The sequence below is a fragment of the Leuresthes tenuis genome, unplaced genomic scaffold (assembly GCF_036924035.1).
Source record: "Leuresthes tenuis unplaced genomic scaffold, fLeuTen1.0.hap1 SCAF_9, whole genome shotgun sequence".
In the NCBI taxonomy this organism is placed as follows: Eukaryota; Metazoa; Chordata; class Actinopteri; order Atheriniformes; family Atherinopsidae; genus Leuresthes; species Leuresthes tenuis.
Window position 1 is genome coordinate 20,142,221 of NW_027325363.1, and position 10,462 is coordinate 20,152,682.

Sequence of the window (10,462 nt, forward strand, 5' to 3'; positions counted from 1 at the left end):
TAAATTAATGTGTCTTTGCAACAATCATTGAGGTCAAATTGCAATAACTTTTTATTCAAGCTCAATTCGCCAAGAAATGGTGAAATGACTTGAAATTTAGTGCCATTATCCCATTTTCAAATCTATTGTCACATTGGATCCCTTAAAAAGGTCCCTCACAATAGGGGGAGGCATACCAATCCAGCAGTCTTGACTTCACCCTGTCCACAGATCACTCCCTTCGGTCTGCTTCCTCTCGTCATCGTAGCACCAACAGTAGGAACTTGGTGTGGAGGCGCCGGCTTAGATGGAGCTAAAAAGAGCAAGTACATTGATGATGCCAACTGGCATGAGGATTTGATTAAATATGACTAACGTTTGCATAACTCAAGTTCTACTTAGCACACAAAAGGAAAAAAGATGCATTTGGACATGAGTAAAGTGTACAGTGAAAATTTTTGAGATTAAAAAAAAATTCTTTAAAAATCAAAACGTACTTGTTATTTTTTTGCTGAAAATAAATAAATCAATGATTAACATGCTTCTACAACTACATGGATTCATCAGCCAGTTTAAGATGCATTTACTGTTGCTGTACATCTTAAAGTCCCAACAGCAGCACATTTTGAAGCTCGTTCTAGTTGTGAATTTATGCCTCAGGCATCTTCAAAGCTTTTTGTCAAGTTTGGCTAATGGTTGGATAGATCAATCTTCAACAAGTCTATGACCAGGGATCAAGGACATTGAAGTTCTACCAGTTTTCAAAGTGCTGATCATAGTTGTCCTTGACTACTACGCTCTACATATTGAACAAACAGGATCAAATGTTTGATCAAACATCCATGTCATATATACATGGTGAAGATATCTTACACTTGAAGCTTTTGTTGTGGCTGTAAACCTCTCACCTGTCAGGGGTTCATCCTTCAGCAGTCTAATCTTCAGTTTGCCTGCTGACAGCTGTTAAATTGACATATAATCACAAGTTAGCAGCACACATTTATGTATAATCTGGCACATCTTTAACCGTATATGTAGTTGTAAGTATGTCTGAACTATTGTGTTCATACTGTATGATTTAAGGTTGGTGAAACTTAAAATGATGAAAGTTTGCTGTGTACACTGCACTAAAGGAGTATGCAGTGTATCCCAACTATACACGAAAAGCAATTAGAAAAAGTAGAAATCTAAATAAATTAATGATCCTCCACACAGCAAAGATGAATACATAGATTTCTACTTTACCTTTTGGATTTTGTTCTCTTTGTTTGTCTTGAAGTTGTTTGGTAACAAGCTGCCATTTAAAGAAATGCATTGTCTAGATGTCCATCTGAACCCTCTTGAATGTCTATTCAAACAGACAATGAATTATTCATCAACACTATATCTCTATAGTATACATGTTTTGTTATATCTACAAAGTCTTATTCCATTATTCATTTTAAATTAGGTGTGGCTACTAAAACAGTTATCAAGATCATTAACAAACTACAACAGTAAAATACACTTATTTTGCAAAAGTACATTTCCATGGTACATTATATGGACATTAGTTTTGGGGAAAAAAAGTGGTCCTTATTTTGAATTAGACTTGACTTAAAAGAAAACAACACTTTGCTCATCCTGTATTTGAGATTAACTGAAAGTGTCATACTGAAGTTGCCACATTGCTGGTCACTTTCACATAAAAAGCCAGAGGAGCAAAGTTATGGGGGGGTTGGACCATGTAACATTTAGGTACAATTTTTAAGTCTAGTCAAAATAACCAACTAGCACCCACAACCAAATATTGAACTTAACTTGAAAACTACATTTTCAAAGACAAAAAAATAAAAAAGTGAATGGTTTTCTAGAGTTGACAACTGAACTCATTACCATAAGCACAACTTTACCTTTGAGTGAAAAGCCAATAAGATTCCTTTACCACACCACCTATTCAGCCAGCTTCAATGCACAGAAAAGCAATATTTTCAGCTGATTTCATTCACTGCCAATAACTTAACATCCACAGTATTGTTGTTAAGTAGTCTAACATGTTTTACTAACAAGTCTGCTCCTCATGCTGTCCAACCTCATGTGAGAAGCAAACGTGAGCATGTCTGAACGAAGTCATGAGCCACACTCATGTCAAATGTAAAAGTTACTGTAACAGAATGATGAAGCAGCAGTATGACCCATCTTATCTCTGAAATGGGCTTAAACCTTTCTGCTGCGGGCACCTGGGTGTTGCGTATTACATATTGCAGGAACAGACGGTTTCTCATGCAGGAGCTTCTGATTTCAGGCTTTGGAGCCTATTAAGGGGGCTTGAATAGGTGGCCATTTATGTGACATGACAGCTCCAAGTCAGAAACTTAGGTGGAGCCAATATCAGATGCCTTATCTTTGTACTGCACAAAATGGTAAAACGCCCTACATAGGTGCCACTTTACAGTTGCATGGCACTAAACCTTATGTTAGAAGAGCAGTTAGGTTAAAACATTTAAGATTTGAGGCCTTTTAAGCTAGGTAAAATCTGCAGATCTGTCACAGCATGCTCTGCAGTTTTAAAGAGGGGCAACTGTTGATATACCAATCAATTATCGCCACAGCGGCCTTCATAGTCTATCATTCAGAAAAGTCAATTACTTTGGTGGTGTTGAACGGACCACATTCATTTTTTCTGTGGAATAGTTATAACAAAAGGCATAGGAAACATTAAAAAAAACCACATTTAGTAGGTGTCCTTTCTATCAGCGTTGAGCATAATGGATATTACATCTTAAGTTGATCAGTTGGATTCAAATGCAAACTAAAGCAGGGGTGGGAGAGCTGCAGAGGCTGGTTTTATATTTGGAAGCCATTTGTTCCAAGGACATTTGGATAATTGAAGTAAATGCCACGTAGTCATCTTTGTACATATCACGGCTGATTTCCTGAAGATGCTGGCAGACATCAGGGAGCCGTAAATGATTCTTAGCACAATTGCCAGCTGGTTTGACCATTTCCTGAAAACAACCTAAAATGGTTTCTGCATCCATGTGATGCTTTTGTAACAGTGATTCTCACTTTAGCTGGGATTTGGCAGAGAGAACACTCATTTGTCTGAGCAGGTCTCAGACTTTGAGAAAGGCTGGTGAGATCCCAAAAGCATACATAAAAGTTAAGGTCATCAAGGTGGATTTCATGGCTGTCGTCGCTCTGCAGCGTTGGCTTGTGGTCACTGAAGTCAGAGGAAATAGCCTGCCACTCACAGTAGGTTTCACCTGGGTCACAGACACTGGTTTTCCTCTGAGGTATAAAAACTGGACAGGTCTCACTTTTCTCAAGACAGCCATTTAGTGCTTGTATAGCTACCTCTGACTTGACCAACCTGCACCTGGCAAGGTTAATTCAATTCACTTCAATAAATTACTTACAATTACACTAATTAATCTCTGAAGGGAATCTATATTGCTGCAGTATGAATTACCATCACAGATATGCCACTGGTATAGGTCGGTATCAAAATAAAGTCAAATAAAAATCAGTAAACTTTAATTTAGTAAGTTAAAGTACATCAAAGAGCAAGAGCGATATAGCAGAAATCTTCAGAGAATGCCATAAATGCATTGGGGTGTTTTTGTACTTCGGCAACAACTTAGCAAATGAGTATACACAGCATCAGAAGGTAACATCCATGTACAGACACTCAACTTCCAGGGTGCAGAGACATTCTGTTAACAAATACTACAATCCCTTTTCCTCTGCAGTTACCGTCTGCCCATACAGTCTTAAATCTGAGTAGAGAGGTGTCCTGACTCCATGTCTCTGAACAAATCAGATTTTTTTTTTGATTAAGGGAAGACATGGTTTAATGTTGTTTATCCTCAACATTTCTGGACAAATACATGCCCACACAAACACACAGATAACCAGTGGAGGACACGTCTTTCAGTTGCACAAAGTAAAGAAGTGTAGAGGGATCCTCATTTAGATATGAGTTATTCATGCTCACATTGTTGAATTATTTATGGTATTTATGCAATTGTGATGTCGGGCTGTCTTTGAAAGAAGTTTATTTTGGATTGAGCTGGCAGCCTGTCAGGGCACAGGAAGTCAGGCTCTGAATTTGTATGAGTGTGGATGTGATGGCAAGCGATGCCAGCAAGCTGACGTTGTGCTGTGCTATTCTGACACTGAGGGTAGGTGTCAGGTAATCATCCTACTAGCATCACCTAGGCAACTAAACTGTTGCTGGTGACGGTTGAGGCACACCCCTGTCGGGGGTGTCCCCTCGGGACGAGCAACAGAGAGAGACGTATGTCTGTGTATATTTGGGGATTACATAAGCAGAAAACTAATTATTTACTCACAATACATAGCAAAGATACATGAGCAGACTCAAACTTGGAAAAAATTGATGGCTAAACATTGCTTTTAGAAGCATAAATATATAGACAATCTGACAATGTTACTCTTACAATATACACTTCTTTCTTATCCAACTGTTGAGTCCTCCTATCCAAAACGCATTTGCCCTGCATATGCCAGCACCCTTCATTGCTCTCTAAAGAGAGAAGGCATTGGCAAACCTGTGCCCACAACATAAGAAAAATAAAAATCTGTGGTCATGAATGTAAAACACAAGACATGGATATTGTGTTGCATGAAAGACTCATCTGTTGCACATAATTAATCCAAAACTAATAGGTTATAAGCCAAGAGAGCAGATTTTTGTACATGGTGCCTTTTCTCACAGCAAATGGTTATGCTCACTCTGAAAAGATGTCAGACACCTCACCACTCATCAACCAGCACACTGAAACTTAGTCACTGCAGCTTCAAACAGGGCCACAACGACAAGCAGCTGATTTAGCTCGTGTTGAGGGGAAACCACAGTATTTTCATTTGAGTGCAAAAGAGAGGGATCAATTCCACCTGAACTGTACAATGCAACTGAAAACAGGTGATCATTTTACATTTAATCAGTCAATCTCAAAGCATAGTTATCTCTGATGATCACGTCAAATGACATCGTGGTTAACAAATCATTAGTTGCTGGTTCACATTAATTACTCATTTAATTCATTTTAATGACCCACATTTTAGTCACCGTTTCAAACACTTTTTACAAATAAAAAATAGCAGGTAAATGAGAATGTCTTCACTGGGCTTTCAGTTTATGAAGTCCAAGGCACCAAAAGCTACCTCTGTAGCAAGAAGAAAGCAAGAATAGCTCCATCACAAAGACAGGTCTACCTATCCCATGTACAAAGGACAATTCATGAACACACTGCGGTTGAATAAAAAAAAGATGAAGCCTTTCAACCTGGCCAAGGACAGACCTTTCTCATTTCCCAAGACAGCCAGCATTAAGCTGAACACCCAAACAGAAATCGCTTTTAACAGGCCAATCAAACCCAAAGGGAGAAGCGATAGCATCTGTGTCCACCACTCACAAACATGCAAACGCAGGAACAGTCTGAAGTCTCAGTCCTCTCGAGGATAAGGCCGGAACAATTAGTGTTGAAGAACTAAATAAACCTACCAAAGGAAAGAACAACTCAGACAAACTGAATCTGAACACCAGCACATCTTTTTTCAGGTAACAGAGTCAAAACATATACAGGCGTACAGTCTGCATGCACACATACAAACTGAAATTGGTGCTTGTTGGAGCAAAAAAGGCAGAAAAAAAATAGAACTAGAAGGATATTTTAGAGACAGCAAAGAAAGCAGGAAAAATATCTCAACAGTACTTTAAAATAAGACGAGAACTAGTCTCTATAAGCCATAAGGCCTAAAGACAAAGCTACATTAAATCTGTGGCTCGGGCAAGGCACAGCTGAGAATGATGTACTATGTTTGCCCAAAGCTGCTTATTATTGCCTGAGTACCCCTCACAAACTGATTATACCACACCTCCTCTGAGCAAACTGGATTTGTTCATCTATTCTCATTCTTACATGAGAGTGCATGTGTAGACTGACTGTTAGACAAAGATTAACGATTGATCTACTCCGGCTGCTCTGCAATCTAAGGGACAAAGAGGGGAAAGCAGAGTGGCGCAAACAAACCAGCACAAGGCAAAGTCTGGGAATAAAGATCTACAGCATGAAGATCTACAGTAAAGTCTTGTCCAAGATACACTGGTACGTTCTAAAAGAGGAGAGACAAAAGGGAGGGAGGGAGAGTCACATGAAACCATTTCATCCACAGCGAAGGAAGGCGGGAAATGCAATGCAATTAATGCGGAAGTCAAATGTAAAAGCCCGACATAAAACAACTGTTGTGTTTTGGTGACCGTCATTTACTAAGGGACTGCAAATTTCAAAAACAAATTTTCTTAATTTCATCATCTTCAGCTCCCTGTATTTTTACGAATGTTGACCAACAAACAAACATGCCAGCGGGGGAATGTGTTAAACTTGAAAAAGCAGTCCTTTTTCACCTGTGCTAAAGTCTTTAATGACGGCCCTGCACAGTGAAAACTGATCAGCTGCAAAGCAAACAAATTAGTAAAGCACTGCAAATCAACCACAGCCTGTCTGAAAATGAAGATTTCTTTTCCTCCAAGCAGAAAAAGGAGAATGCATGCATCCTAATATGAAATATTCAGTTTTCTCAGTTACATAGCTCTCAGCTATCAAATCCACAATAAACCATTTCATTTATTTACATTCAGTGTTGTTGGGCCGGCTGGTCCATTTCTCCAACTCGCACTCAAACTCTTGCAGTATTTTTCCAAGTCATTCAAACTTGCTCACATACAAATGTAAATCGACACATTTACAAACGCACACACACACACCACTGCCATTATTTATAGTGGGCCAACTTCAAAATACACACACAAGCAGCCACCCATGAATATTTTATCTTGGAGCAGGTGGAGTAGTAAATGTTGCAGTATTTCAGTGTGACACAAAAAAAAAAAAAAAAAAAAACTGTTTCTGTGCTTATTTGTAGAGCCTGGACAAAATGGTCCTCTCACCATACCAATTTATGGCTTCTTAATTATAGAAGGAGTTTCACTGGAACACAAAGTAGTGCTTAAATACAAATACATGCACGCATAAATCAGTTGCTACAACAATAAATGAGCATGGAATGCCCTTAAATGTAAATCTGTTGGATAATGGCTATATTGATAAGAATACTAATCTGTAACTGTGTGCCGAGAGAGATCATGGTGCGCTGTGTAGTTTATATTTGCTCTTTCTTGAGGGGATAAACATGTTTTTTTGCAGGTGAGCACTGAGCATACTGCTCATGCTGCTGTCCATGTGCACATGCCGAGAGTTTAGCTTCTTTTCTATACAAATACGTGCACAAACTGGGTCATAAATGTATTTAGTTTTTCCAAAGATTTTCAGATTTTTAAGTCACCCTCATGGGCGTCATTTGAGGAATGTCTTTGCATGACAAAGTTTTGCTAAATGTACACTGTCCCACTTTATTGGAATATGCAATCCAAATATTCGTGTTCAAAACCACACAAGTTAATATTGTGTTTGTCACAACATTTTTTTTTCCCCAGAATAATAATTTCCAGAGAGAACAACAACTTTTAACTACTGACCATCTGCCTGGAGTCTGAACACATACTTAACAGGGAATATCGTTTTGTTAATCTGTTGTGAACAGTAACAGACAAAATATATAAGTAGAATTTATCAAAACAAATCTAGGAATACGAGCATTGTGTACATGTTTCACCAGAACATATGTAAGCCTCCAGCTGCAATCCCCAAAGAAAAGTAAAGCTGTACACAAGTCGCTGCTCCACTTAATGAGCGTCAGCCTGTACCTCAATGGTATGCCATTTCCACCACAGAATCCTTTTCTTGACCTTTACAGGTAGAGGAGTCATTAGGTCCCCCGTCTCTCACTTCGTGTCCTACTCCATCTGTCTCCATTATTCTGTCTCGACTTCCTGCGTTGCACATTCTTTAGCAGTTGTTGCAATCTGTTCCCATCTTCTGTGCCTCTAATAATACATCCATGTCTCACCAATACCCATTTGCTCTGTTCCCTACACCTCCCCAGTCTATATGCAGTCCCTCGTGTCTCCTGCTTGTACAGACTTTATCTCTACATTTGCCTTTATCTTTGCATTTCCGCCTTTATACGATAGTGACAGTTTGTAGAAAGCGGACCCAGGAACTAACATACAGTCAAGGCGCTGCTGAAATAAAAGGTAATCTGTTGCTTAGAGATTATAACCATGGAATGCTCTGGAAATGTTTGGCCATCTACTTGCTGCCTTGTTCTCCTTTTCTTTAGCTGTGCCATAAATCCTTTTGTTAGAAGAAACTGACGTTCTGATGATAAAGACAAAAAAATAAAAGAAAGAAATACATAAACCTTTTCATTTTGAAAAAGAAAAAAGTTTAAACAGCAGGTTATTAAAATAATCTACATCTCAGGCTGCATTACAACTACAATCTGGAGTCCTGGGGCCTGGTCGAATAGTCGATTTTGCTTTAGAAATCTTCTGAAGTGAGTGAAATGACCCGGAAGCATCTGCATAGCAGCCAAGATGAGAGCTGTTCGAATTTTGCAAATGCTAAGAAAAGGAGCTCCAACGCTTCTTTAATTATCTCCATTAGCAAAGGATACTTCGGACCATCCTCTACAACAAGAGGAGAGATCGTTCCATCCCACAATTCCTTGCGGCCACAACTCTTTTTGTACTAATTGCAATTCGTGTGGATAAAAACGAAAACAGGACAGACACGTCCTTGTGCTTCGTGAAGTTTGGAGTATAATTGCACACAAGCGGAAGAAACAGAAAGAAAGAAATTACAAATATACAAGAAATGTTCATAGTTGTTCACTATGCTTCTTGTACTCTCCACCCTCTTTTTATCTCGCAATGCCTCCAATGCGCTGGTGTTTTATTTAGATTTGCCCATATTCCTTTCTTTCAACCTCTCCCTGCCCACTGTCCTCGCTTTCAAGGCCTGTAGCTCTCATACTCACCCTCTTGCCTCCTTCTCTTTACTCATGTTGTCTTTCAACTGTTGCAGTTTCTCCTCCATCGCCTTGCTCTCATCATCCAAAGCCTCAGTGTCCACCTGCAAGTCTTGCATGTTCCTATAGCAACAAAAATGCATGTATACATGTGCAATCAATCAACAACAATCAATCATACAAATGACCTACTCCTCCAGATTGGACAACCAGGCTTTCATCAATATATGTTCTGTGGATCTCGGCACAAGCTGATCCCTGTTGACACAGCTAATCAATAGTTTATTCAATTAGTTACTAGATCGGTGTACCACAAAGCCAAGCATCAACCCAGCCAATTACCTGTAGGCAAACGAGAAACAACAGGAGAAGACAGGCCTAAATTTTGCATTGTAAAAATTGGATAGATCGATGGATGGATATATATTGATGTGGGGGTGCACTGCAGACCTCAAAGTATTTATTTTTTTACTTCAAAGTCCATTTTGCCAAATAAACATTCTTGACTACAAATGAAAATGGCATGGTAGTGAAGTAACGTTAACGGACTTACACCAAACACCCTTAGACGAATTATTGCTCTCAGCTTACCTTGCATTGAGCTTGACAGACCTGGCTTTGTTGTTCGGAAGCACCACAAAATCATCTAAATTCATGCTTCTTCTGTCTAGCAGCTCAGATATTCCTCTTGCATGCGTCGCTGTGATTTTATAGAAAGTCTTTTCTCCTGTGTGGGGGGCAAAAAAAAAAGGTAGTGGTAGAAAACACCATAATTTAACTTTTTTTTGTGTGTCCTGGCAACCATGTGTATCTTACTTTGACAAACACTGGTGTCTCAACACTGTTGCAGACTCAGGTACATCCAAAAACATCATCTTCAAACTCCTTATATCTCAGTCAAATTAAACATCTTAACATCTAAGACACCCCCAGAGGTTCTGTATCCATTAGGTTGGAGAGATTTTGGCAACATAAGGAAGGCTACACAAAATTAAGCAGATAGTTGCAGCTTTACAACAGCATCAATGGAAAGTAACTTGCATAATAGCAAATTCATAAGCCTTTTCAGATTGGATATTTCCGCTCGCTGTAGCAGAGAAAAGCACAAAAGCGAAATAATAATATGAACAATGACTCAGTGAATATAAAAGTCCACTGAGACTGCACAATAAGCCAGGCATTCTCCTCTACACTTATCTTTCCATGATTTTATTCCCTTTTTTTGTGACAACCTTAAAAAAAGAAAAAAAAAGTGCACTGTGAAAGCAAACCAATTATGCTCCCTATCAGATCCCAGCACTCAAGGCAAATCTAATTGATCAAGTAAGTTTGGTTAAACAGCACATTGAAATTAAAGCGACATTGACATTTTGCTCAAAATACCTATCGCAAATACACAAAAACATTAACTGGTCATCCTTTAACAGCTAAAATACCGTCATGTACTCTAGCTCAATACACCTGATTATGGATATATCAGAAATATGCTCATGTTCGAAACTACACGCCTTTCCACAAAGCATGTAAGAAGAAAAAGAAGAAGAAA

The 10,462-nt window shown here is 38.9% G+C and overlaps 1 long non-coding RNA gene across 1 annotated transcript; it reads right to left on the reverse strand.

Moving 5' to 3' along the window:
• Positions 1-1,230: 1,230 nt before the first annotated feature.
• On the reverse strand, positions 1,231-9,621 carry LOC140313778 (uncharacterized). Its single transcript, XR_011917087.1, has 3 exons — positions 9,508-9,621; positions 8,926-9,039; positions 1,231-1,327 (listed from the first exon to the last, which is right to left on the reverse strand). It is a non-coding gene; the product is annotated as an uncharacterized lncRNA (long non-coding RNA).
• Positions 9,622-10,462: the final 841 nt, after the last annotated feature.